This window comes from Hyla sarda, chromosome 8 (assembly GCF_029499605.1).
Source record: "Hyla sarda isolate aHylSar1 chromosome 8, aHylSar1.hap1, whole genome shotgun sequence".
In the NCBI taxonomy this organism is placed as follows: Eukaryota; Metazoa; Chordata; class Amphibia; order Anura; family Hylidae; genus Hyla; species Hyla sarda.
The window spans coordinates 115,767,162-115,792,989 of NC_079196.1; the positions used below are offsets into that span (position 1 = coordinate 115,767,162).

General features: G+C 45.5%; 12 pseudogenes; all 12 read left to right on the forward strand.

Moving 5' to 3' along the window:
• Nucleotides 1–181: 181 nt before the first annotated feature.
• LOC130286853 (U2 spliceosomal RNA) lies at nucleotides 182–445 on the forward strand (annotated as a pseudogene).
• A 1,484-nt stretch (nucleotides 446–1,929) lies between these two features.
• Nucleotides 1,930–2,193, forward strand: LOC130286855 (U2 spliceosomal RNA; annotated as a pseudogene).
• Nucleotides 2,194–3,696: 1,503 nt separating this feature from the next.
• Nucleotides 3,697–3,960, forward strand: LOC130289923 (U2 spliceosomal RNA; annotated as a pseudogene).
• Nucleotides 3,961–5,442: 1,482 nt separating this feature from the next.
• On the forward strand, nucleotides 5,443–5,706 carry LOC130286856 (U2 spliceosomal RNA; annotated as a pseudogene).
• Nucleotides 5,707–7,191: 1,485 nt separating this feature from the next.
• LOC130287800 (U2 spliceosomal RNA) lies at nucleotides 7,192–7,456 on the forward strand (annotated as a pseudogene).
• A 1,475-nt stretch (nucleotides 7,457–8,931) lies between these two features.
• On the forward strand, nucleotides 8,932–9,195 carry LOC130286857 (U2 spliceosomal RNA; annotated as a pseudogene).
• A 1,480-nt stretch (nucleotides 9,196–10,675) lies between these two features.
• LOC130286858 (U2 spliceosomal RNA) lies at nucleotides 10,676–10,939 on the forward strand (annotated as a pseudogene).
• A 1,485-nt stretch (nucleotides 10,940–12,424) lies between these two features.
• LOC130286859 (U2 spliceosomal RNA) lies at nucleotides 12,425–12,688 on the forward strand (annotated as a pseudogene).
• Nucleotides 12,689–14,184: 1,496 nt separating this feature from the next.
• On the forward strand, nucleotides 14,185–14,448 carry LOC130287733 (U2 spliceosomal RNA; annotated as a pseudogene).
• Nucleotides 14,449–15,936: 1,488 nt separating this feature from the next.
• On the forward strand, nucleotides 15,937–16,200 carry LOC130286860 (U2 spliceosomal RNA; annotated as a pseudogene).
• Nucleotides 16,201–23,311: 7,111 nt separating this feature from the next.
• LOC130286861 (U2 spliceosomal RNA) lies at nucleotides 23,312–23,575 on the forward strand (annotated as a pseudogene).
• A 1,481-nt stretch (nucleotides 23,576–25,056) lies between these two features.
• LOC130288055 (U2 spliceosomal RNA) lies at nucleotides 25,057–25,321 on the forward strand (annotated as a pseudogene).
• The last annotated feature ends 507 nt before the right edge of the window (nucleotides 25,322–25,828 follow it).

A 25,828-nucleotide genomic window follows, 5' to 3' on the forward strand; every position in this document is an offset into this window, starting at 1 on the left:
CTGTCCTTTTTTTAAGTGATGATGTGGGTTTAGCCTGTGCTGTATGTATGTATGGGTGGCTGACTGCCACCCACCCAGAAAGTGTATGGGAGGCTGTTTGGCTGCCAGCCTTCCTTCCATTCCTATGAGTAATGTGAGTGCTCATGAAGGGGACATGGTTGGGTCCACCCCTTTCCCGGTTATCCCCTCTAGGCCTTTTGGCTTAGATCAAGTGTAAAAAAAGAAAGGATCTTGCGACAGATCGCATCCTGAGGCACGTTTTTTTTTGTGTGAATACTTGCACTTGGGTGACTTGTGAGCACATACTGATACATACGTTCCCTATCTGGGGACCATAAATTAAATGGATTTTTGAGAAAGGGAGCTGATTTGGAAGCTTGCTTCTGTCGCCCTATGCATTGACCCGATGTGGCAGTATCTTCGGGTAGTGAACAGTGCACCACCCCATTCCAGTGTTAAACAAGAAAGATTCTCATTTAATCCTCCGTGGGTGAGAATTTGAGTTTGAGAATTGGAGACCAAAATGATGAGTTGCACTGACTGGTTTATGAACGTCTATTCATTTAGCGTTTTAATGACCATGTTTGCACACTGATTGGTGTAAAAAAATAAAATAAAACTAAATAATAATAATCTAGCACACCTGTGCAGGTTTGACATGACATGACAGGTAGCTGTCTTGTGGGTGGTGCTGAATCCTGTTAAATGACATGAGGGTCTCATGCCTATACACAAGGGTGTGTTATTGCTGTTGCTTGACCATGCATTGGTTTCTGTGGTCAGTGAATGATAAAAACAAAATTTACCATCCATTGATGGATGGGAAATCCGCCATGAGGCATTTGTTTTTAGAAACTGCTGCTCACAACCAATGTTGCAATGGAGTGTCTCCATCTGCTGGTGGTATTGGAAAGGCATTAGTGCTATGACAGGGTCTGAAGAAGAAGAAGAAGAAGAAGAAGAAGAAGAAGAAGACGGAAAAAAATATATATAAAAAGAAAAAGAGAGAGAGAGAGAGAGACTGACTTAGTGAGCGAGTGAGTGAGAGAGTGAGAGTGAGTGAGAGTGAATGAGTGAGTGAGTGATTGAGTGAGTGAGTGAGTGAGTGAGAACAAATGAGTTAAAGCAAGTGAGTGAGAGAGATCGAATGAATGAAAGTCTGAATGACAGAAAGAAAAAAGGATGAAGAAAGAAGCATGAAGAAAAAAAAATGTATATGGAGTTGCTGACATGAGTGCAATCTACAAAGCCGTTGAGGCTGATCCTCATGGGAGGATTATTGCACCAGGACCCTTAGCACTTTTAAAATGCCATTCAATGCCACGGGCTAGATGTAAACTGCAGATGACCATGTTGTGGTAGTTACCATGGATACCCAAGTGATGTGTGAGCTAACACATAGGCCCAACAGATTCCAAGAAGGCCAGAATCACCAGCGGCACCACCATCGATTGTCAGGTCACCCGGATTCAGCAAATACCAGAGTCCAAAATGATGCAGGTTTATACTGTTAATTTTCAGTGTTTATCGTTACAGTTGGTGTTATTCCATGTCGGAAGGGACGCAGCTACAGCCAGTGGGGTAACTAGAGACAGGCAGGCAGCTATGTGCAACAAAGGTAGGCGTGTTGTTTTCATATGCAGATCTGAAATATTGTCTTATATGCAAGAGGAGGAGTGATGGGGGTTCAGGCAAAAGCCAGGCTATGGATTGCATTGCTAAATGCTCCATCAGAGTGCAATGGTCGCCTGTCCTTTTTTTAAGTGATGATGTGGGTTTAGCCTGTGCTGTATGTATGTATGGGTGGCTGACTGCCACCCACCCAGAAAGTGTATGGGAGGCTGTTTGGCTGCCAGCCTTCCTTCCATTCCTATGAGTAATGTGAGTGCTCATGAAGGGGACATGGTTGGGTCCACCCCTTTCCCGGTTATCCCCTCTAGGCCTTTTGGCTTAGATCAAGTGTAAAAAAAGAAAGGATCTTGCGACAGATCGCATCCTGAGGCACGTTTTTTTTTGTGTGAATACTTGCACTTGGGTGACTTGTGAGCACATACTGATACATACGTTCCCTATCTGGGGACCATAAATTAAATGGATTTTTGAGAAAGGGAGCTGATTTGGAAGCTTGCTTCTGTCGCCCTATGCATTGACCCGATGTGGCAGTATCTTCGGGTAGTGAACAGTGCACCACCCCATTCCAGTGTTAAACAAGAAAGATTCTCATTTAATCCTCCGTGGGTGAGAATTTGAGTTTGAGAATTGGAGACCAAAATGATGAGTTGCACTGACTGGTTTATGAACGTCTATTCATTTAGCGTTTTAATGACCATGTTTGCACACTGATTGGTGTAAAAAAATAAAATAAAACTAAATAATAATAATCTAGCACACCTGTGCAGGTTTGACATGACATGACAGGTAGCTGTCTTGTGGGTGGTGCTGAATCCTGTTAAATGACATGAGGGTCTCATGCCTATACACAAGGGTGTGTCATTGCTGTTGCTTGACCATGCATTGGTTTCTGTGGTCAGTGAATGATAAAAACAAAATTTACCATCCATTGATGGATGGGAAATCCGCCATGAGGCATTTGTTTTTAGAAACTGCTGCTCACAACCAATGTTGCAATGGAGTGTCTCCATCTGCTGGTGGTATTGGAAAGGCATTAGTGCTATGACAGGGTCTGAAGAAGAAGAAGAAGAAGAAGAAGAAGAAGAAGAAGAAGAAGAAGAAGAAGACGGAAAAAAATATATATAAAAAGAAAAAGAGAGAGAGAGAGAGACTGACTTAGTGAGCGAGTGAGTGAGAGAGTGAGAGTGAGTGAGAGTGAATGAGTGAGTGAGTGATTGAGTGAGTGAGTGAGTGAGTGAGTGAGTGAGAACAAATGAGTTAAAGCAAGTGAGTGAGAGAGATCGAATGAATGAAAGTCTGAATGACAGAAAGAAAAAAGGATGAAGAAAGAAGCATGAAGAAAAAAAAATGTTTATGGAGTTGCTGACATGAGTGCAATCTACAAAGCCGTTGAGGCTGATCCTCATGGGAGGATTATTGCACCAGGACCCTTAGCACTTTTAAAATGCCATTCAATGCCACGGGCTAGATGTAAACTGCAGATGACCATGTTGTGGTAGTTACCATGGATACCCAAGTGATGTGTGAGCTAACACATAGGCCCAACAGATTCCAAGAAGGCCAGAATCACCAGCGGCACCACCATCGATTGTCAGGTCACCCGGATTCAGCAAATACCAGAGTCCAAAATGATGCAGGTTTATACTGTTAATTTTCAGTTTATCGTTACAGTTGGTGTTATTCCATGTCGGAAGGGACGCAGCTACAGCCAGTGGGGTAACTAGAGACAGGCAGGCAGCTATGTGCAACAAAGGTAGGCGTGTTGTTTTCATATGCAGATCTGAAATATTGTCTTATATGCAAGAGGAGGAGTGATGGGGGTTCAGGCAAAAGCCAGGCTATGGATTGCATTGCTAAATGCTCCATCAGAGTGCAATGGTCGCCTGTCCTTTTTTTAAGTGATGATGTGGGTTTAGCCTGTGCTGTATGTATGTATGGGTGGCTGACTGCCACCCACCCAGAAAGTGTATGGGAGGCTGGTTGGCTGCCAGCCTTCCTTCCAATCCTATGAGTAATGTGAGTGCTCATGAAGGGGACATGGTTGGGTCCACCCCTTTCCCGGTTATCCCCACTAGGCCTTTTGGCTTAGATCAAGTGTAAAAAAAGAAAGGATCTTGCGACAGATCGCATCCTGAGGCACGTTTTTTTTTGTGTGAATACTTGCACTTGGGTGACTTGTGAGCACATACTGATACATACGTTCCCTATCTGGGGACCATAAATTAAATGGATTTTTGAGAAAGGGAGCTGATTTGGAAGCTTGCTTCTGTCGCCCTATGCATTGACCCGATGTGGCAGTATCTTCGGGTAGTGAACAGTGCACCACCCCATTCCAGTGTTAAACAAGAAAGATTCTCATTTAATCCTCCGTGGGTGAGAATTTGAGTTTGAGAATTGGAGACCAAAATGATGAGTTGCACTGACTGGTTTATGAACGTCTATTCATTTAGCGTTTTAATGACCATGTTTGCACACTGATTGGTGTAAAAAAATAAAATAAAACTAAATAATAATAATCTAGCACACCTGTGCAGGTTTGACATGACATGACAGGTAGCTGTCTTGTGGGTGGTGCTGAATCCTGTTAAATGACATGAGGGTCTCATGCCTATACACAAGGGTGTGTCATTGCTGTTGCTTGACCATGCATTGGTTTCTGTGGTCAGTGAATGATAAAAACAAAATTTACCATCCATTGATGGATGGGAAATCCGCCATGAGGCATTTGTTTTTAGAAACTGCTGCTCACAACCAATGTTGCAATGGAGTGTCTCCATCTGCTGGTGGTATTGGAAAGGCATTAGTGCTATGACAGGGTCTGAAGAAGAAGAAGAAGAAGAAGAAGAAGAAGAAGAAGACGGAAAAAAATATATATAAAAAGAAAAAGAGAGAGAGAGAGAGAGACTGACTTAGTGAGCGAGTGAGTGAGAGAGTGAGAGTGAGTGAGAGTGAATGAGTGAGTGAGTGATTGAGTGAGTGAGTGAGTGAGTGAGAACAAATGAGTTAAAGCAAGTGAGTGAGAGAGATCGAATGAATGAAAGTCTGAATGACAGAAAGAAAAAAGGATGAAGAAAGAAGCATGAAGAAAAAAAAATGTATATGGAGTTGCTGACATGAGTGCAATCTACAAAGCCGTTGAGGCTGATCCTCATGGGAGGATTATTGCACCAGGACCCTTAGCACTTTTAAAATGCCATTCAATGCCACGGGCTAGATGTAAACTGCAGATGACCATGTTGTGGTAGTTACCATGGATACCCAAGTGATGTGTGAGCTAACACATAGGCCCAACAGATTCCAAGAAGGCCAGAATCACCAGCGGCACCACCATCGATTGTCAGGTCACCCGGATTCAGCAAATACCAGAGTCCAAAATGATGCAGGTTTATACTGTTAATTTTCAGTTTATCGTTACAGTTGGTGTTATTCCATGTCGGAAGGGACGCAGCTACAGCCAGTGGGGTAACTAGAGACAGGCAGGCAGCTATGTGCAACAAAGGTAGGCGTGTTGTTTTCATATGCAGATCTGAAATATTGTCTTATATGCAAGAGGAGGAGTGATGGGGGTTCAGGCAAAAGCCAGGCTATGGATTGCATTGCTAAATGCTCCATCAGAGTGCAATGGTCGCCTGTCCTTTTTTTAAGTGATGATGTGGGTTTAGCCTGTGCTGTATGTATGTATGGGTGGCTGACTGCCACCCACCCAGAAAGTGTATGGGAGGCTGGTTGGCTGCCAGCCTTCCTTCCATTCCTATGAGTAATGTGAGTGCTCATGAAGGGGACATGGTTGGGTCCACCCCTTTCCCGGTTATCCCCTCTAGGCCTTTTGGCTTAGATCAAGTGTAAAAAAAGAAAGGATCTTGCGACAGATCGCATCCTGAGGCACGTTTTTTTTTGTGTGAATACTTGCACTTGGGTGACTTGTGAGCACATACTGATACATACGTTCCCTATCTGGGGACCATAAATTAAATGGATTTTTGAGAAAGGGAGCTGATTTGGAAGCTTGCTTCTGTCGCCCTATGCATTGACCCGATGTGGCAGTATCTTCGGGTAGTGAACAGTGCACCACCCCATTCCAGTGTTAAACAAGAAAGATTCTCATTTAATCCTCCGTGGGTGAGAATTTGAGTTTGAGAATTGGAGACCAAAATGATGAGTTGCACTGACTGGTTTATGAACGTCTATTCATTTAGCGTTTTAATGACCATGTTTGCACACTGATTGGTGTAAAAAAATAAAATAAAACTAAATAATAATAATCTAGCACACCTGTGCAGGTTTGACATGACATGACAGGTAGCTGTCTTGTGGGTGGTGCTGAATCCTGTTAAATGACATGAGGGTCTCATGCCTATACACAAGGGTGTGTCATTGCTGTTGCTTGACCATGCATTGGTTTCTGTGGTCAGTGAATGATAAAAACAAAATTTACCATCCATTGATGGATGGGAAATCCGCCATGAGGCATTTGTTTTTAGAAACTGCTGCTCACAACCAATGTTGCAATGGAGTGTCTCCATCTGCTGGTGGTATTGGAAAGGCATTAGTGCTATGACAGGGTCTGAAGAAGAAGAAGAAGAAGAAGAAGAAGAAGAAGAAGAAGACGGAAAAAAATATATATAAAAAGAAAAAGAGAGAGAGAGAGAGAGACTGACTTAGTGAGCGAGTGAGTGAGAGAGTGAGAGTGAGTGAGAGTGAATGAGTGAGTGAGTGATTGAGTGAGTGAGTGAGTGAGTGAGAACAAATGAGTTAAAGCAAGTGAGTGAGAGAGATCGAATGAATGAAAGTCTGAATGACAGAAAGAAAAAAGGATGAAGAAAGAAGCATGAAGAAAAAAAAATGTATATGGAGTTGCTGACATGAGTGCAATCTACAAAGCCGTTGAGGCTGATCCTCATGGGAGGATTATTGCACCAGGACCCTTAGCACTTTTAAAATGCCATTCAATGCCACGGGCTAGATGTAAACTGCAGATGACCATGTTGTGGTAGTTACCATGGATACCCAAGTGATGTGTGAGCTAACACATAGGCCCAACAGATTCCAAGAAGGCCAGAATCACCAGCGGCACCACCATCGATTGTCAGGTCACCCGGATTCAGCAAATACCAGAGTCCAAAATGATGCAGGTTTATACTGTTAATTTTCAGTTTATCGTTACAGTTGGTGTTATTCCATGTCGGAAGGGACGCAGCTACAGCCAGTGGGGTAACTAGAGACAGGCAGGCAGCTATGTGCAACAAAGGTAGGCGTGTTGTTTTCATATGCAGATCTGAAATATTGTCTTATATGCAAGAGGAGGAGTGATGGGGGTTCAGGCAAAAGCCAGGCTATGGATTGCATTGCTAAATGCTCCATCAGAGTGCAATGGTCGCCTGTCCTTTTTTTAAGTGATGATGTGGGTTTAGCCTGTGCTGTATGTATGTATGGGTGGCTGACTGCCACCCACCCAGAAAGTGTATGGGAGGCTGGTTGGCTGCCAGCCTTCCTTCCATTCCTATGAGTAATGTGAGTGCTCATGAAGGGGACATGGTTGGGTCCACCCCTTTCCCGGTTATCCCCTCTAGGCCTTTTGGCTTAGATCAAGTGTAAAAAAAGAAAGGATCTTGCGACAGATCGCATCCTGAGGCACGTTTTTTTTTTGTGCGAATACTTGCACTTGGGTGACTTGTGAGCACATACTGATACATACGTTCCCTATCTGGGGACCATAAATTAAATGGATTTTTGAGAAAGGGAGCTGATTTGGAAGCTTGCTTCTGTCGCCCTATGCATTGACCCGATGTGGCAGTATCTTCGGGTAGTGAACAGTGCACCACCCCATTCCAGTGTTAAACAAGAAAGATTCTCATTTAATCCTCCGTGGGTGAGAATTTGAGTTTGAGAATTGGAGACCAAAATGATGAGTTGCACTGACTGGTTTATGAACGTCTATTCATTTAGCGTTTTAATGACCATGTTTGCACACTGATTGGTGTAAAAAAATAAAATAAAACTAAATAATAATAATCTAGCACACCTGTGCAGGTTTGACATGACATGACAGGTAGCTGTCTTGTGGGTGGTGCTGAATCCTGTTAAATGACATGAGGGTCTCATGCCTATACACAAGGGTGTGTCATTGCTGTTGCTTGACCATGCATTGGTTTCTGTGGTCAGTGAATGATAAAAACAAAATTTACCATCCATTGATGGATGGGAAATCCGCCATGAGGCATTTGTTTTTAGAAACTGCTGCTCACAACCAATGTTGCAATGGAGTGTCTCCATCTGCTGGTGGTATTGGAAAGGCATTAGTGCTATGACAGGGTCTGAAGAAGAAGAAGAAGAAGAAGAAGAAGAAGAAGACGGAAAAAAATATATATAAAAAGAAAAAGAGAGAGAGAGAGAGAGACTGACTTAGTGAGCGAGTGAGTGAGAGAGTGAGAGTGAGTGAGAGTGAATGAGTGAGTGAGTGATTGAGTGAGTGAGTGAGTGAGAACAAATGAGTTAAAGCAAGTGAGTGAGAGAGATCGAATGAATGAAAGTCTGAATGACAGAAAGAAAAAAGGATGAAGAAAGAAGCATGAAGAAAAAAAAATGTATATGGAGTTGCTGACATGAGTGCAATCTACAAAGCCGTTGAGGCTGATCCTCATGGGAGGATTATTGCACCAGGACCCTTAGCACTTTTAAAATGCCATTCAATGCCACGGGCTAGATGTAAACTGCAGATGACCATGTTGTGGTAGTTACCATGGATACCCAAGTGATGTGTGAGCTAACACATAGGCCCAACAGATTCCAAGAAGGCCAGAATCACCAGCGGCACCACCATCGATTGTCAGGTCACCCGGATTCAGCAAATACCAGAGTCCAAAATGATGCAGGTTTATACTGTTAATTTTCAGTTTATCGTTACAGTTGGTGTTATTCCATGTCGGAAGGGACGCAGCTACAGCCAGTGGGGTAACTAGAGACAGGCAGGCAGCTATGTGCAACAAAGGTAGGCGTGTTGTTTTCATATGCAGATCTGAAATATTGTCTTATATGCAAGAGGAGGAGTGATGGGGGTTCAGGCAAAAGCCAGGCTATGGATTGCATTGCTAAATGCTCCATCAGAGTGCAATGGTCGCCTGTCCTTTTTTTAAGTGATGATGTGGGTTTAGCCTGTGCTGTATGTATGTATGGGTGGCTGACTGCCACCCACCCAGAAAGTGTATGGGAGGCTGGTTGGCTGCCAGCCTTCCTTCCATTCCTATGAGTAATGTGAGTGCTCATGAAGGGGACATGGTTGGGTCCACCCCTTTCCCGGTTATCCCCTCTAGGCCTTTTGGCTTAGATCAAGTGTAAAAAAAGAAAGGATCTTGCGACAGATCGCATCCTGAGGCACGTTTTTTTTTGTGTGAATACTTGCACTTGGGTGACTTGTGAGCACATACTGATACATACGTTCCCTATCTGGGGACCATAAATTAAATGGATTTTTGAGAAAGGGAGCTGATTTGGAAGCTTGCTTCTGTCGCCCTATGCATTGACCCGATGTGGCAGTATCTTCGGGTAGTGAACAGTGCACCACCCCATTCCAGTGTTAAACAAGAAAGATTCTCATTTAATCCTCCGTGGGTGAGAATTTGAGTTTGAGAATTGGAGACCAAAATGATGAGTTGCACTGACTGGTTTATGAACGTCTATTCATTTAGCGTTTTAATGACCATGTTTGCACACTGATTGGTGTAAAAAAATAAAATAAAACTAAATAATAATAATCTAGCACACCTGTGCAGGTTTGACATGACATGACAGGTAGCTGTCTTGTGGGTGGTGCTGAATCCTGTTAAATGACATGAGGGTCTCATGCCTATACACAAGGGTGTGTCATTGCTGTTGCTTGACCATGCATTGGTTTCTGTGGTCAGTGAATGATAAAAACAAAATTTACCATCCATTGATGGATGGGAAATCCGCCATGAGGCATTTGTTTTTAGAAACTGCTGCTCACAACCAATGTTGCAATGGAGTGTCTCCATCTGCTGGTGGTATTGGAAAGGCATTAGTGCTATGACAGGGTCTGAAGAAGAAGAAGAAGAAGAAGAAGAAGAAGACGGAAAAAAATATATATAAAAAGAAAAAGAGAGAGAGAGAGAGAGACTGACTTAGTGAGCGAGTGAGTGAGAGAGTGAGAGTGAGTGAGAGTGAATGAGTGAGTGAGTGATTGAGTGAGTGAGTGAGTGAGTGAGTGAGAACAAATGAGTTAAAGCAAGTGAGTGAGAGAGATCGAATGAATGAAAGTCTGAATGACAGAAAGAAAAAAGGATGAAGAAAGAAGCATGAAGAAAAAAAAATGTATATGGAGTTGCTGACATGAGTGCAATCTACAAAGCCGTTGAGGCTGATCCTCATGGGAGGATTATTGCACCAGGACCCTTAGCACTTTTAAAATGCCATTCAATGCCACGGGCTAGATGTAAACTGCAGATGACCATGTTGTGGTAGTTACCATGGATACCCAAGTGATGTGTGAGCTAACACATAGGCCCAACAGATTCCAAGAAGGCCAGAATCACCAGCGGCACCACCATCGATTGTCAGGTCACCCGGATTCAGCAAATACCAGAGTCCAAAATGATGCAGGTTTATACTGTTAATTTTCAGTTTATCGTTACAGTTGGTGTTATTCCATGTCGGAAGGGACGCAGCTACAGCCAGTGGGGTAACTAGAGACAGGCAGGCAGCTATGTGCAACAAAGGTAGGCGTGTTGTTTTCATATGCAGATCTGAAATATTGTCTTATATGCAAGAGGAGGAGTGATGGGGGTTCAGGCAAAAGCCAGGCTATGGATTGCATTGCTAAATGCTCCATCAGAGTGCAATGGTCGCCTGTCCTTTTTTTAAGTGATGATGTGGGTTTAGCCTGTGCTGTATGTATGTATGGGTGGCTGACTGCCACCCACCCAGAAAGTGTATGGGAGGCTGGTTGGCTGCCAGCCTTCCTTCCATTCCTATGAGTAATGTGAGTGCTCATGAAGGGGACATGGTTGGGTCCACCCCTTTCCCGGTTATCCCCTCTAGGCCTTTTGGCTTAGATCAAGTGTAAAAAAAGAAAGGATCTTGCGACAGATCGCATCCTGAGGCACGTTTTTTTTTGTGTGAATACTTGCACTTGGGTGACTTGTGAGCACATACTGATACATACGTTCCCTATCTGGGGACCATAAATTAAATGGATTTTTGAGAAAGGGAGCTGATTTGGAAGCTTGCTTCTGTCGCCCTATGCATTGACCCGATGTGGCAGTATCTTCGGGTAGTGAACAGTGCACCACCCCATTCCAGTGTTAAACAAGAAAGATTCTCATTTAATCCTCCGTGGGTGAGAATTTGAGTTTGAGAATTGGAGACCAAAATGATGAGTTGCACTGACTGGTTTATGAACGTCTATTCATTTAGCGTTTTAATGACCATGTTTGCACACTGATTGGTGTAAAAAAATTAAATAAAACTAAATAATAATAATCTAGCACACCTGTGCAGGTTTGACATGACATGACAGGTAGCTGTCTTGTGGGTGGTGCTGAATCCTGTTAAATGACATGAGGGTCTCATGCCTATACACAAGGGTGTGTCATTGCTGTTGCTTGACCATGCATTGGTTTCTGTGGTCAGTGAATGATAAAAACAAAATTTACCATCCATTGATGGATGGGAAATCCGCCATGAGGCATTTGTTTTTAGAAACTGCTGCTCACAACCAATGTTGCAATGGAGTGTCTCCATCTGCTGGTGGTATTGGAAAGGCATTAGTGCTATGACGGTCTGAAGAAGAAGAAGAAGAAGAAGAAGAAGAAGAAGAAGAAGACGGAAAAAAATATATATAAAAAGAAAAAGAGAGAGAGAGAGAGAGAGACTGACTTAGTGAGCGAGTGAGTGAGAGAGTGAGAGTGAGTGAGAGTGAATGAGTGAGTGAGTGATTGAGTGAGTGAGTGAGTGAGTGAGAACAAATGAGTTAAAGCAAGTGAGTGAGAGAGATCGAATGAATGAAAGTCTGAATGACAGAAAGAAAAAAGGATGAAAAAAGAAGCATGAAGAAAAAAAAATGTATATGGAGTTGCTGACATGAGTGCAATCTACAAAGCCGTTGAGGCTGATCCTCATGGGAGGATTATTGCACCAGGACCCTTAGCACTTTTAAAATGCCATTCAATGCCACGGGCTAGATGTAAACTGCAGATGACCATGTTGTGGTAGTTACCATGGATACCCAAGTGATGTGTGAGCTAACACATAGGCCCAACAGATTCCAAGAAGGCCAGAATCACCAGCGGCACCACCATCGATTGTCAGGTCACCCGGATTCAGCAAATACCAGAGTCCAAAATGATGCAGGTTTATACTGTTAATTTTCAGTTTATCGTTACAGTTGGTGTTATTCCATGTCGGAAGGGACGCAGCTACAGCCAGTGGGGTAACTAGAGACAGGCAGGCAGCTATGTGCAACAAAGGTAGGCGTGTTGTTTTCATATGCAGATCTGAAATATTGTCTTATATGCAAGAGGAGGAGTGATGGGGGTTCAGGCAAAAGCCAGGCTATGGATTGCATTGCTAAATGCTCCATCAGAGTGCAATGGTCGCCTGTCCTTTTTTTAAGTGATGATGTGGGTTTAGCCTGTGCTGTATGTATGTATGGGTGGCTGACTGCCACCCACCCAGAAAGTGTATGGGAGGCTGGTTGGCTGCCAGCCTTCCTTCCATTCCTATGAGTAATGTGAGTGCTCATGAAGGGGACATGGTTGGGTCCACCCCTTTCCCGGTTATCCCCTCTAGGCCTTTTGGCTTAGATCAAGTGTAAAAAAAGAAAGGATCTTGCGACAGATCGCATCCTGAGGCACGTTTTTTTTTGTGTGAATACTTGCACTTGGGTGACTTGTGAGCACATACTGATACATACGTTCCCTATCTGGGGACCATAAATTAAATGGATTTTTGAGAAAGGGAGCTGATTTGGAAGCTTGCTTCTGTCGCCCTATGCATTGACCCGATGTGGCAGTATCTTCGGGTAGTGAACAGTGCACCACCCCATTCCAGTGTTAAACAAGAAAGATTCTCATTTAATCCTCCGTGGGTGAGAATTTGAGTTTGAGAATTGGAGACCAAAATGATGAGTTGCACTGACTGGTTTATGAACGTCTATTCATTTAGCGTTTTAATGACCATGTTTGCACACTGATTGGTGTAAAAAAATAAAATAAAACTAAATAATAATAATCTAGCACACCTGTGCAGGTTTGACATGACATGACAGGTAGCTGTCTTGTGGGTGGTGCTGAATCCTGTTAAATGACATGAGGGTCTCATGCCTATACACAAGGGTGTGTCATTGCTGTTGCTTGACCATGCATTGGTTTCTGTGGTCAGTGAATGATAAAAACAAAATTTACCATCCATTGATGGATGGGAAATCCGCCATGAGGCATTTGTTTTTAGAAACTGCTGCTCACAACCAATGTTGCAATGGAGTGTCTCCATCTGCTGGTGGTATTGGAAAGGCATTAGTGCTATGACAGGGTCTGAAGAAGAAGAAGAAGAAGAAGAAGAAGAAGAAGAAGAAGAAGAAGAAGACGGAAAAAAATATATATAAAAAGAAAAAGAGAGAGAGAGAGAGACTGACTTAGTGAGCGAGTGAGTGAGAGAGTGAGAGTGAGTGAGAGTGAATTAGTGAGTGAGTGATTGAGTGAGTGAGTGAGTGAGTGAGTGAGAACAAATGAGTTAAAGCAAGTGAGTGAGAGAGATCGAATGAATGAAAGTCTGAATGACAGAAAGAAAAAAGGATGAAGAAAGAAGCATGAAGAAAAAAAAATGTATATGGAGTTGCTGACATGAGTGCAATCTACAAAGCCGTTGAGGCTGATCCTCATGGGAGGATTATTGCACCAGGACCCTTAGCACTTTTAAAATGCCATTCAATGCCACGGGCTAGATGTAAACTGCAGATGACCATGTTGTGGTAGTTACCATGGATACCCAAGTGATGTGTGAGCTAACACATAGGCCCAACAGATTCCAAGAAGGCCAGAATCACCAGCGGCACCACCATCGATTGTCAGGTCACCCGGATTCAGCAAATACCAGAGTCCAAAATGATGCAGGTTTATACTGTTAATTTTCAGTTTATCGTTACAGTTGGTGTTATTCCATGTCGGAAGGGACGCAGCTACAGCCAGTGGGGTAACTAGAGACAGGCAGGCAGCTATGTGCAACAAAGGTAGGCGTGTTGTTTTCATATGCAGATCTGAAATATTGTCTTATATGCAAGAGGAGGAGTGATGGGGGTTCAGGCAAAAGCCAGGCTATGGATTGCATTGCTAAATGCTCCATCAGAGTGCAATGGTCGCCTGTCCTTTTTTTAAGTGATGATGTGGGTTTAGCCTGTGCTGTATGTATGTATGGGTGGCTGACTGCCACCCACCCAGAAAGTGTATGGGAGGCTGGTTGGCTGCCAGCCTTCCTTCCATTCCTATGAGTAATGTGAGTGCTCATGAAGGGGACATGGTTGGGTCCACCCCTTTCCCGGTTATCCCCTCTAGGCCTTTTGGCTTAGATCAAGTGTAAAAAAAGAAAGGATCTTGCGACAGATCGCATCCTGAGGCACGTTTTGTTTTGTGTGAATACTTGCACTTGGGTGACTTGTGAGCACATACTGATACATACGTTCCCTATCTGGGGACCATAAATTAAATGGATTTTTGAGAAAGGGAGCTGATTTGGAAGCTTGCTTCTGTCGCCCTATGCATTGACCCGATGTGGCAGTATCTTCGGGTAGTGAACAGTGCACCACCCCATTCCAGTGTTAAACAAGAAAGATTCTCATTTAATCCTCCGTGGGTGAGAATTTGAGTTTGAGAATTGGAGACCAAAATGATGAGTTGCACTGACTGGTTTATGAACGTCTATTCATTTAGCGTTTTAATGACCATGTTTGCACACTGATTGGTGTAAAAAAATAAAATAAAACTAAATAATAATAATCTAGCACACCTGTGCAGGTTTGACATGACATGACAGGTAGCTGTCTTGTGGGTGGTGCTGAATCCTGTTAAATGACATGAGGGTCTCATGCCTATACACAAGGGTGTGTCATTGCTGTTGCTTGACCATGCATTGGTTTCTGTGGTCAGTGAATGATAAAAACAAAATTTACCATCCATTGATGGATGGGAAATCCGCCATGAGGCATTTGTTTTTAGAAACTGCTGCTCACAACCAATGTTGCAATGGAGTGTCTCCATCTGCTGGTGGTATTGGAAAGGCATTAGTGCTATGACAGGGTCTGAAGAAGAAGAAGAAGAAGAAGAAGAAGAAGAAGAAGAAGAAGAAGAAGACGGAAAAAAATATATATAAAAAGAAAAAGAGAGAGAGAGACTGACTTAGTGAGCGAGTGAGTGAGAGAGTGAGAGTGAGTGAGAGTGAATGAGTGAGTGAGTGATTGAGTGAGTGAGTGAGTGAGTGAGAACAAATGAGTTAAAGCAAGTGAGTGAGAGAGATCGAATGAATGAAAGTCTGAATGACAGAAAGAAAAAAGGATGAAGAAAGAAGCATGAAGAAAAAAAAATGTATATGGAGTTGCTGACATGAGTGCAATCTACAAAGCCGTTGAGGCTGATCCTCATGGGAGGATTATTGCACCAGGACCCTTAGCACTTTTAAAATGCCATTCAATGCCACGGGCTAGATGTAAACTGCAGATGACCATGTTGTGGTAGTTACCATGGATACCCAAGTGATGTGTGAGCTAACACATAGGCCCAACAGATTCCAAGAAGGCCAGAATCACCAGCGGCACCACCATCGATTGTCAGGTCACCCGGATTCAGCAAATACCAGAGTCCAAAATGATGCAGGTTTATACTGTTAATTTTCAGTTTATCGTTACAGTTGGTGTTATTCCATGTCGGAAGGGACGCAGCTACAGCCAGTGGGGTAACTAGAGACAGGCAGGCAGCTATGTGCAACAAAGGTAGGCGTGTTGTTTTCATATGCAGATCTGAAATATTGTCTTATATGCAAGAGGAGGAGTGATGGGGGTTCAGGCAAAAGCCAGGCTATGGATTGCATTGCTAAATGCTCCATCAGAGTGCAATGGTCGCCTGTCCTTTTTTTAAGTGATGATGTGGGTTTAGCCTGTGCTGTATGTATGTATGGGTGGCTGACTGCCACCCACCCAGAAAGTGTATGGGAGGCTGGTTGGCTGCCAGCCTTCCTTCCATTCCTATGAGTAATGTGAGTGCTCATGAAGGGGACATGGTTGGGTCCACCCCTTTCCCGGTTATCCCCTCTAGGCCTTTTGGCTTAGATCAAGTGTAAAAAAAGAAAGGATCTTGCGACAGATCGCATCCTGAGGCACGTTTTTTTTTGTGTGAATACTTGCACTTGGGTGACTTGTGAGCACATACTGATACATACGTTCCCTATCTGGGGACCATAAATTAAATGGATTTTTGAGAAAGGGAGCTGATTTGGAAGCTTGCTTCTGTCGCCCTATGCATTGACCCGATGTGGCAGTATCTTCGGGTAGTGAACAGTGCACCACCCCATTCCAGTGTTAAACAAGAAAGATTCTCATTTAATCCTCCGTGGGTGAGAATTTGAGTTTGAGAATTGGAGACCAAAATGATGAGTTGCACTGACTGGTTTATGAACGTCTATTCATTTAGCGTTTTAATGACCATGTTTGCACACTGATTGGTGTAAAAAAATAAAATAAAACTAAATAATAATAATCTAGCACACCTGTGCAGGTTTGACATGACATGACAGGTAGCTGTCTTGTGGGTGGTGCTGAATCCTGTTAAATGACATGAGGGTCTCATGCCTATACACAAGGGTGTGTCATTGCTGTTGCTTGACCATGCATTGGTTTCTGTGGTCAGTGAATGATAAAAACAAAATTTACCATCCATTGATGGATGGGAAATCCGCTGTTACGCCGAGCGCTCCGGGTCCCCGCTCCTCCCCGGAGCGCTCGCTTCTCTCTCCCCGCGGCAGCGCTCCGGTCACGTCCTCTGACCCGGGGCGCTGCGATTCCGCTGCCAGCCGGGATGCGATTCGCGATGCGGGTAGCGCCCGCTCGCGATGCGCACCCCGGCTCCCCTACCTGACTCGCTCTCCGTCTGTTCTGTCCCGGCGCGCGCGGCCCCGCTCCCTAGGGCGCGCGCGCGCCGGGTCTCTGCGATTTAAAGGGCCACTGCGCCGCTGATTGGCGCAGTGGTTCCAATTAGTGTGTTCACCTGTGCACTTCCCTATATCACCTCACTTCCCCTGCTCTCCCTTGCCGGATCTTGTTGCCTTAGTGCCAGTGAAAGCGTTCCTTGTGTGTTCCTTGCCTTTGTTTCCAGACCTTCTGCCGTTGCCCCTGACTACGATCCTTGCTGCCTGCCCCGACCTTCTGCTACGTCCGACCTTGCTTTTGCCTACTCCCTTGTACCGCGCCTATCTTCAGCAGCCAGAGAGGTGAGCCGTTGCTAGTGGATACGACCTGGTCACTACCGCCGCAGCAAGACCATCCCGCTTTGCGGCGGGCTCTGGTGAAAACCAGTAGTGGCTTAGAACCGGTCCACTAGCACGGTCCACGCCAATCCCTCTCTGGCACAGAGGATCCACTACCTGCCAGCCGGCATCGTGACAGTAGATCCGGCCATGGATCCCGCTGAAGTTCCTCTGCCAGTTGTCGCTGACCTCACCACGGTGGTCGCCCAGCAGTCACAACAGATAGCGCAACAAGGCCAACAGCTGTCTCAACTGACCGTTATGCTACAACAGTTACTACCACAGCTTCAGCAGTCATCTCCTCCGCCAGCTCCTGCACCTCCTCCGCAGCGAGTGGCCGCTCCTGGGATACGCTTATCCTTGCCGGATAAATTTGATGGGGACTCTAAGTTTTGCCGTGGCTTTCTTTCCCAATGTTCCCTGCATCTGGAGATGATGTCGGACCTGTTTCCCACTGAAAGGTCTAAGGTGGCTTTCGTAGTCAGCCTTCTGTCCGGAAAAGCCCTGTCATGGGCCACACCGCTCTGGGACCGCAATGACCCCGTCACTGCCTCTGTACACTCCTTCTTCTCGGAAATCCGAAGTGTCTTTGAGGAACCTGCCCGAGCCTCTTCTGCTGAGACTGCCCTGTTGAACCTGGTCCAGGGTAATTCTTCCGTTGGCGAGTATGCCGTACAATTCCGTACTCTTGCTTCAGAATTGTCCTGGAATAATGAGGCCCTCTGCGCGACCTTCAAAAAAGGCCTATCCAGCAACATTAAAGATGTTCTGGCCGCACGAGAAATTCCTGCTAATCTACATGAACTTATTCACCTAGCCACTCGCATTGACATGCGTTTTTCCGAAAGGCGTCAGGAACTCCGCCAAGATATGGACTCTGTTCGCACGAGGCGTTTCTTCTCCTCGGCTCCTCTCTCCTCTGGTCCCCTGCAATCTGTTCCTGTGCCTCCCGCCGTGGAGGCTATGCAGGTCGACCGGTCTCGCCTGACACCTCAAGAGAGGACACGACGCCGTATGGAGAACCTCTGCCTGTACTGTGCTAGTACCGAACACTTCCTGAGAGATTGTCCTATCCGTCCTCCCCGCCTGGAAAGACGTACGCTGACTCCGCACAAAGGTGAGACAGTCCTTGATGTCTACTCTGCTTCTCCACGTCTCACTGTGCCTGTGCGGATGTCTGCCTCTGCCTTCTCCTTCTCTACAGTGGCCTTCTTGGACTCTGGATCTGCAGGAAATTTTATTTTGGCCTCTCTCGTCAACAGGTTCAACATCCCGGTGACCAGTCTCGCCAGACCCCTCTACATCAATTGTGTAAATAATGAAAGATTGGACTGTACCATACGTTTCCGCACGGAGCCCCTTCTTATGAGCATCGGATCTCATCATGAGAGGATTGAACTTTTGGTCCTCCCCAATTGCACCTCGGAAATTCTCCTTGGACTTCCCTGGCTTCAACTTCATTCCCCTACCCTGGATTGGTCCACTGGGGAGATCAAGAGTTGGGGGTCCTCTTGTTCCAAGAACTGTCTAAAACCGGTTCCCAGTAACCCTTGCCGTAACTCTGTGGTTCCTCCAGTAACCGGTCTCCCTAAGGCCTATATGGACTTCGCGGATGTTTTCTGCAAAAAACAAGCTGAGACTCTACCTCCTCACAGGCCTTATGATTGCCCTATCGACCTCCTCCCGGGCACTACTCCACCCCGGGGCAGAATTTATCCTCTCTCTGCCCCAGAGACTCTTGCCATGTCCGAATACGTCCAGGAGAATCTAAAAAAGGGCTTTATCCGTAAATCCTCCTCTCCTGCCGGAGCCGGATTTTTCTTTGTGTCCAAAAAAGATGGCTCCCTACGTCCTTGCATTGACTACCGCGGTCTTAATAAAATCACGGTTAAGAACCGCTACCCCTTACCACTCATCTCTGAACTCTTTGATCGCCTCCAAGGTGCCCACATCTTCACTAAATTGGACTTAAGAGGCGCCTATAACCTCATCCGCATCAGAGAGGGGGACGAGTGGAAAACGGCATTTAACACCAGAGATGGACACTTTGAGTATCTGGTCATGCCCTTTGGACTGTGCAACGCCCCTGCCGTCTTCCAAGACTTTGTCAATGAAATTTTTCGTGATCTGTTATACTCCTGTGTTGTTGTATATCTGGACGATATCCTAATTTTTTCTGCCAATCTAGAAGAACACCGCCAGCATGTCCGTATGGTTCTTCAGAGACTTCGTGACAACCAACTCTATGCCAAAATTGAGAAATGTCTGTTTGAATGCCAATCTCTTCCTTTTCTAGGATATTTGGTCTCTGGCCAGGGACTACAGATGGATCCAGACAAACTCTCTGCCGTCTTAGATTGGCCACGCCCCTCCGGACTCCGTGCTATCCAACGCTTTTTGGGGTTCGCCAATTATTACAGGCAATTTATTCCACATTTTTCTACCATTGTGGCTCCTATCGTGGCTTTAACCAAAAAAAATGCTGATCCCAAGTCCTGGCCTCCTCAAGCAGAAGACGCCTTTAAACGACTCAAGTCTGCCTTTTCTTCGGCTCCCGTCCTCTCCAGACCTGACCCTTCCAAACCCTTCCTATTGGAGGTTGATGCCTCCTCAGTGGGAGCTGGAGCTGTTCTTCTACAAAAAAATTCTTCCGGGCATGTTGTCACTTGTGGTTTTTTCTCTAGGACCTTCTCTCCAGCGGAGAGGAACTACTCCATCGGGGATCGAGAGCTTCTAGCCATTAAATTAGCACTTGAGGAATGGAGGCATCTGCTGGAGGGATCAAGTTCTCCTGTTATTATCTACACCGACCACAAGAACCTCTCCTACCTCCAGTCTGCCCAACGGCTGAATCCTCGCCAGGCCCGGTGGTCTCTGTTCTTTGCCCGATTTAATTTTGAGATTCACTTTCGTCCTGCCGATAAGAACATTAGGGCCGATGCTCTCTCTCGTTCCTCGGATGCCTCAGAAGTTGAACTCTCTCCGCAACACATCATTCCACCTGACTGCCTGATCTCCACTTCTCCTGCCTCCATCAGGCAGACTCCTCCAGGAAAGACCTTTGTTTCTCCTCGCCAACGCCTCGGAATCCTCAAATGGGGTCACTCCTCCCATCTCGCAGGTCATGCGGGTATCAAGAAATCTGTGCAACTCATCTCCCGCTTCTATTGGTGGCCGACTCTGGAGACGGATGTTGTGGACTTTGTGCGAGCCTGCACTATCTGTGCCCGGGATAAGACTCCTCGCCAGAAGCCCGCTGGTTTTCTTCATCCTCTGCCTGTCCCCGAACAGCCTTGGTCTCTGATTGGTATGGATTTTATTACTGATTTACCCCCTTCCCGTGGCAACACTGTTATTTGGGTGGTCGTTGATCGATTCTCCAAAATGGCACATTTCATCCCTCTTCCTGGTCTTCCTTCTGCTCCTCAGTTGGCTAAACAATTTTTTGTACACATTTTTCGTCTTCACGGGTTGCCTACGCAGATTGTCTCGGATAGAGGCGTCCAATTCGTGTCTAAATTCTGGAGGGCTCTCTGTAAACAACTCAAGATTAAATTAAATTTTTCTTCTGCATATCATCCCCAGTCCAATGGACAAGTAGAAAGGATTAACCAGATCTTGGGTAATTATTTGCGACATTTTGTTTCCTCCCGCCAGGATGACTGGGCAGATCTCCTCCCATGGGCCGAATTCTCGTATAACTTCAGGGTCTCTGAGTCTTCCTCCAAATCCCCATTTTTCATGGTGTACGGCCGTCACCCTCTTCCCCCCCTCCCTACTCCCTTGCCCTCTGGTCTGCCCGCTGTGGATGAAATTTCTCGTGACCTTTCCATCATATGGAGAGAGACCCAAAATTCTCTCTTACAGGCTTCATCACGCATGAAGAAGTTCGCGGATAAGAAAAGAAGAGCTCCCCCCGTTTTTTCCCCTGGAGACAAGGTATGGCTCTCCGCTAAATATGTCCGCTTCCGTGTCCCTAGCTACAAGTTGGGACCACGCTATCTTGGTCCTTTCAAAATTTTGTGTCAAATTAATCCTGTCTCTTATAAACTTCTTCTTCCTCCCTCTCTTCGTATCCCTAATGCCTTTCACGTCTCTCTTCTCAAACCACTCATCCTCAACCGTTTTTCTCCCAAATCTGTTCCTCCCACTCCTGTTTCCGGCTCCTCGGACATCTTCTCGGTCAAAGAAATTTTAGCTGCCAAAAAGGTCAGAGGGAAAAATTTTTTTTTAGTGGACTGGGAGGGTTGTGGTCCTGAAGAGAGATCCTGGGAACCTGAGGACAACATCCTAGACAAAAGTCTGCTCCTCAGGTTCTCAGGCTCTAAGAAGAGGGGGAGACCCAAGGGGGGGGGTACTGTTACGCCGAGCGCTCCGGGTCCCCGCTCCTCCCCGGAGCGCTCGCTTCTCTCTCCCCGCGGCAGCGCTCCGGTCACGTCCTCTGACCCGGGGCGCTGCGATTCCGCTGCCAGCCGGGATGCGATTCGCGATGCGGGTAGCGCCCGCTCGCGATGCGCACCCCGGCTCCCCTACCTGACTCGCTCTCCGTCTGTTCTGTCCCGGCGCGCGCGGCCCCGCTCCCTAGGGCGCGCGCGCGCCGGGTCTCTGCGATTTAAAGGGCCACTGCGCCGCTGATTGGCGCAGTGGTTCCAATTAGTGTGTTCACCTGTGCACTTCCCTATATCACCTCACTTCCCCTGCACTCCCTTGCCGGATCTTGTTGCCTTAGTGCCAGTGAAAGCGTTCCTTGTGTGTTCCTTGCCTGTGTTTCCAGACCTTCTGCCGTTGCCCCTGACTACGATCCTTGCTGCCTGCCCCGACCTTCTGCTACGTCCGACCTTGCTTTTGCCTACTCCCTTGTACCGCGCCTATCTTCAGCAGCCAGAGAGGTGAGCCGTTGCTAGTGGATACGACCTGGTCACTACCGCCGCAGCAAGACCATCCCGCTTTGCGGCGGGCTCTGGTGAAAACCAGTAGTGGCTTAGAACCGGTCCACTAGCACGGTCCACGCCAATCCCTCTCTGGCACAGAGGATCCACTACCTGCCAGCCGGCATCGTGACATCCGCCATGAGGCATTTGTTTTTAGAAACTGCTACTCACAACCAATGTTGCAATGGAGTGTCTCCATCTGCTGGTGGTATTGGAAAGGCATTAGTGCTATGACAGGGTCTGAAGAAGAAGAAGAAGAAGAAGAAGAAGAAGACGGAAAAAAATATATATAAAAAGAAAAAGAGAGAGAGAGAGAGAGACTGACTTAGTGAGCGAGTGAGTGAGAGAGTGAGAGTGAGTGAGAGTGAATGAGTGAGTGAGTGATTGAGTGAGTGAGTGAGTGAGTGAGAACAAATGAGTTAAAGCAAGTGAGTGAGAGAGATCGAATGAATGAAAGTCTGAATGACAGAAAGAAAAAAGGATGAAGAAAGAAGCATGAAGAAAAAAAAATGTATATGGAGTTGCTGACATGAGTGCAATCTACAAAGCCGTTGAGGCTGATCCTCATGGGAGGATTATTGCACCAGGACCCTTAGCACTTTTAAAATGCCATTCAATGCCACGGGCTAGATGTAAACTGCAGATGACCATGTTGTGGTAGTTACCATGGATACCCAAGTGATGTGTGAGCTAACACATAGGCCCAACAGATTCCAAGAAGGCCAGAATCACCAGCGGCACCACCATCGATTGTCAGGTCACCCGGATTCAGCAAATACCAGAGTCCAAAATGATGCAGGTTTATACTGTTAATTTTCAGTTTATCGTTACAGTTGGTGTTATTCCATGTCGGAAGGGACGCAGCTACAGCCAGTGGGGTAACTAGAGACAGGCAGGCAGCTATGTGCAACAAAGGTAGGCGTGTTGTTTTCATATGCAGATCTGAAATATTGTCTTATATGCAAGAGGAGGAGTGATGGGGGTTCAGGCAAAAGCCAGGCTATGGATTGCATTGCTAAATGCTCCATCAGAGTGCAATGGTCGCCTGTCCTTTTTTTAAGTGATGATGTGGGTTTAGCCTGTGCTGTATGTATGTATGGGTGGCTGACTGCCACCCACCCAGAAAGTGTATGGGAGGCTGGTTGGCTGCCAGCCTTCCTTCCATTCCTATGAGTAATGTGAGTGCTCATGAAGGGGACATGGTTGGGTCCACCCCTTTCCCGGTTATCCCCTCTAGGCCTTTTGGCTTAGATCAAGTGTAAAAAAAGAAAGGATCTTGCGACAGATCGCATCCTGAGGCACGTTTTTTTTTGTGTGAATACTTGCACTTGGGTGACTTGTGAGCACATACTGATACATACGTTCCCTATCTGGGGACCATAAATTAAATGGATTTTTGAGAAAGGGAGCTGATTTGGAAGCTTGCTTCTGTCGCCCTATGCATTGACCCGATGTGGCAGTATCTTCGGGTAGTGAACAGTGCACCACCCCATTCCAGTGTTAAACAAGAAAGATTCTCATTTAATCCTCCGTGGGTGAGAATTTGAGTTTGAGAATTGGAGACCAAAATGATGAGTTGCACTGACTGGTTTATGAACGTCTATTCATTTAGCGTTTTAATGACCATGTTTGCACACTGATTGGTGTAAAAAAATAAAATAAAACTAAATAATAATAATCTAGCACACCTGTGCAGGTTTGACATGACATGACAGGTAGCTGTCTTGTGGGTGGTGCTGAATCCTGTTAAATGACATGAGGGTCTCATGCCTATACACAAGGGTGTGTCATTGCTGTTGCTTGACCATGCATTGGTTTCTGTGGTCAGTGAATGATAAAAACAAAATTTACCATCCATTGATGGATGGGAAATCCGCCATGAGGCATTTGTTTTTAGAAACTGCTGCTCACAACCAATGTTGCAATGGAGTGTCTCCATCTGCTGGTGGTATTGGAAAGGCATTAGTGCTATGACAGGGTCTGAAGAAGAAGAAGAAGAAGAAGAAGAAGAAGAAGAAGAAGAAGACGGAAAAAAATATATATAAAAAGAAAAAGAGAGAGAGAGAGAGAGACTGACTTAGTGAGTGAGAGAGTGAGAGTGAGTGAGAGTGAATGAGTGAGTGAGTGATTGAGTGAGTGAGTGAGTGAGTGAGTGAGAACAAATGAGTTAAAGCAAGTGAGTGAGAGAGATCGAATGAATGAAAGTCTGAATGACAGAAAGAAAAAAGGATGAAGAAAGAAGCATGAAGAAAAAAAAATGTATATGGAGTTGCTGACATGAGTGCAATCTACAAAGCCGTTGAGGCTGATCCTCATGGGAGGATTATTGCACCAGGACCCTTAGCACTTTTAAAATGCCATTCAATGCCACGGGCTAGATGTAAACTGCAGATGACCATGTTGTGGTAGTTACCATGGATACCCAAGTGATGTGTGAGCCACATAGGCCCAACAGATTCCAAGAAGGCCAGAATCACCAGCGGCACCACCATCGATTGTCAGGTCACCCGGATTCAGCAAATACCAGAGTCCAAAATGATGCAGGTTTATACTGTTAATTTTCAGTTTATCGTTACAGTTGGTGTTATTCCATGTCGGAAGGGACGCAGCTACAGCCAGTGGGGTAACTAGAGACAGGCAGGCAGCTATGTGCAACAAAGGTAGGCGTGTTGTTTTCATATGCAGATCTGAAATATTGTCTTATATGCAAGAGGAGGAGTGATGGGGGTTCAGGCAAAAGCCAGGCTATGGATTGCATTGCTAAATGCTCCATCAGAGTGCAATGGTCGCCTGTCCTTTTTTTAAGTGATGATGTGGGTTTAGCCTGTGCTGTATGTATGTATGGGTGGCTGACTGCCACCCACCCAGAAAGTGTATGGGAGGCTGGTTGGCTGCCAGCCTTCCTTCCATTCCTATGAGTAATGTGAGTGCTCATGAAGGGGACATGGTTGGGTCCACCCCTTTCCCGGTTATCCCCTCTAGGCCTTTTGGCTTAGATCAAGTGTAAAAAAAGAAAGGATCTTGCGACAGATCGCATCCTGAGGCACGTTTTTTTTTTGTGTGAATACTTGCACTTGGGTGACTTGTGAGCACATACTGATACATACGTTCCCTATCTGGGGACCATAAATTAAATGGATTTTTGAGAAAGGGAGCTGATTTGGAAGCTTGCTTCTGTCGCCCTATGCATTGACCCGATGTGGCAGTATCTTCGGGTAGTGAACAGTGCACCACCCCATTCCAGTGTTAAACAAGAAAGATTCTCATTTAATCCTCCGTGGGTGAGAATTTGAGTTTGAGAATTGGAGACCAAAATGATGAGTTGCACTGACTGGTTTATGAACGTCTATTCATTTAGCGTTTTAATGACCATGTTTGCACACTGATTGGTGTAAAAAAATAAAATAAAACTAAATAATAATAATCTAGCACACCTGTGCAGGTTTGACATGACATGACAGGTAGCTGTCTTGTGGGTGGTGCTGAATCCTGTTAAATGACATGAGGGTCTCATGCCTATACACAAGGGTGTGTCATTGCTGTTGCTTGACCATGCATTGGTTTCTGTGGTCAGTGAATGATAAAAACAAAATTTACCATCCATTGATGGATGGGAAATCCGCCATGAGGCATTTGTTTTTAGAAACTGCTGCTCACAACCAATGTTGCAATGGAGTGTCTCCATCTGCTGGTGGTATTGGAAAGGCATTAGTGCTATGACAGGGTCTGAAGAAGAAGAAGAA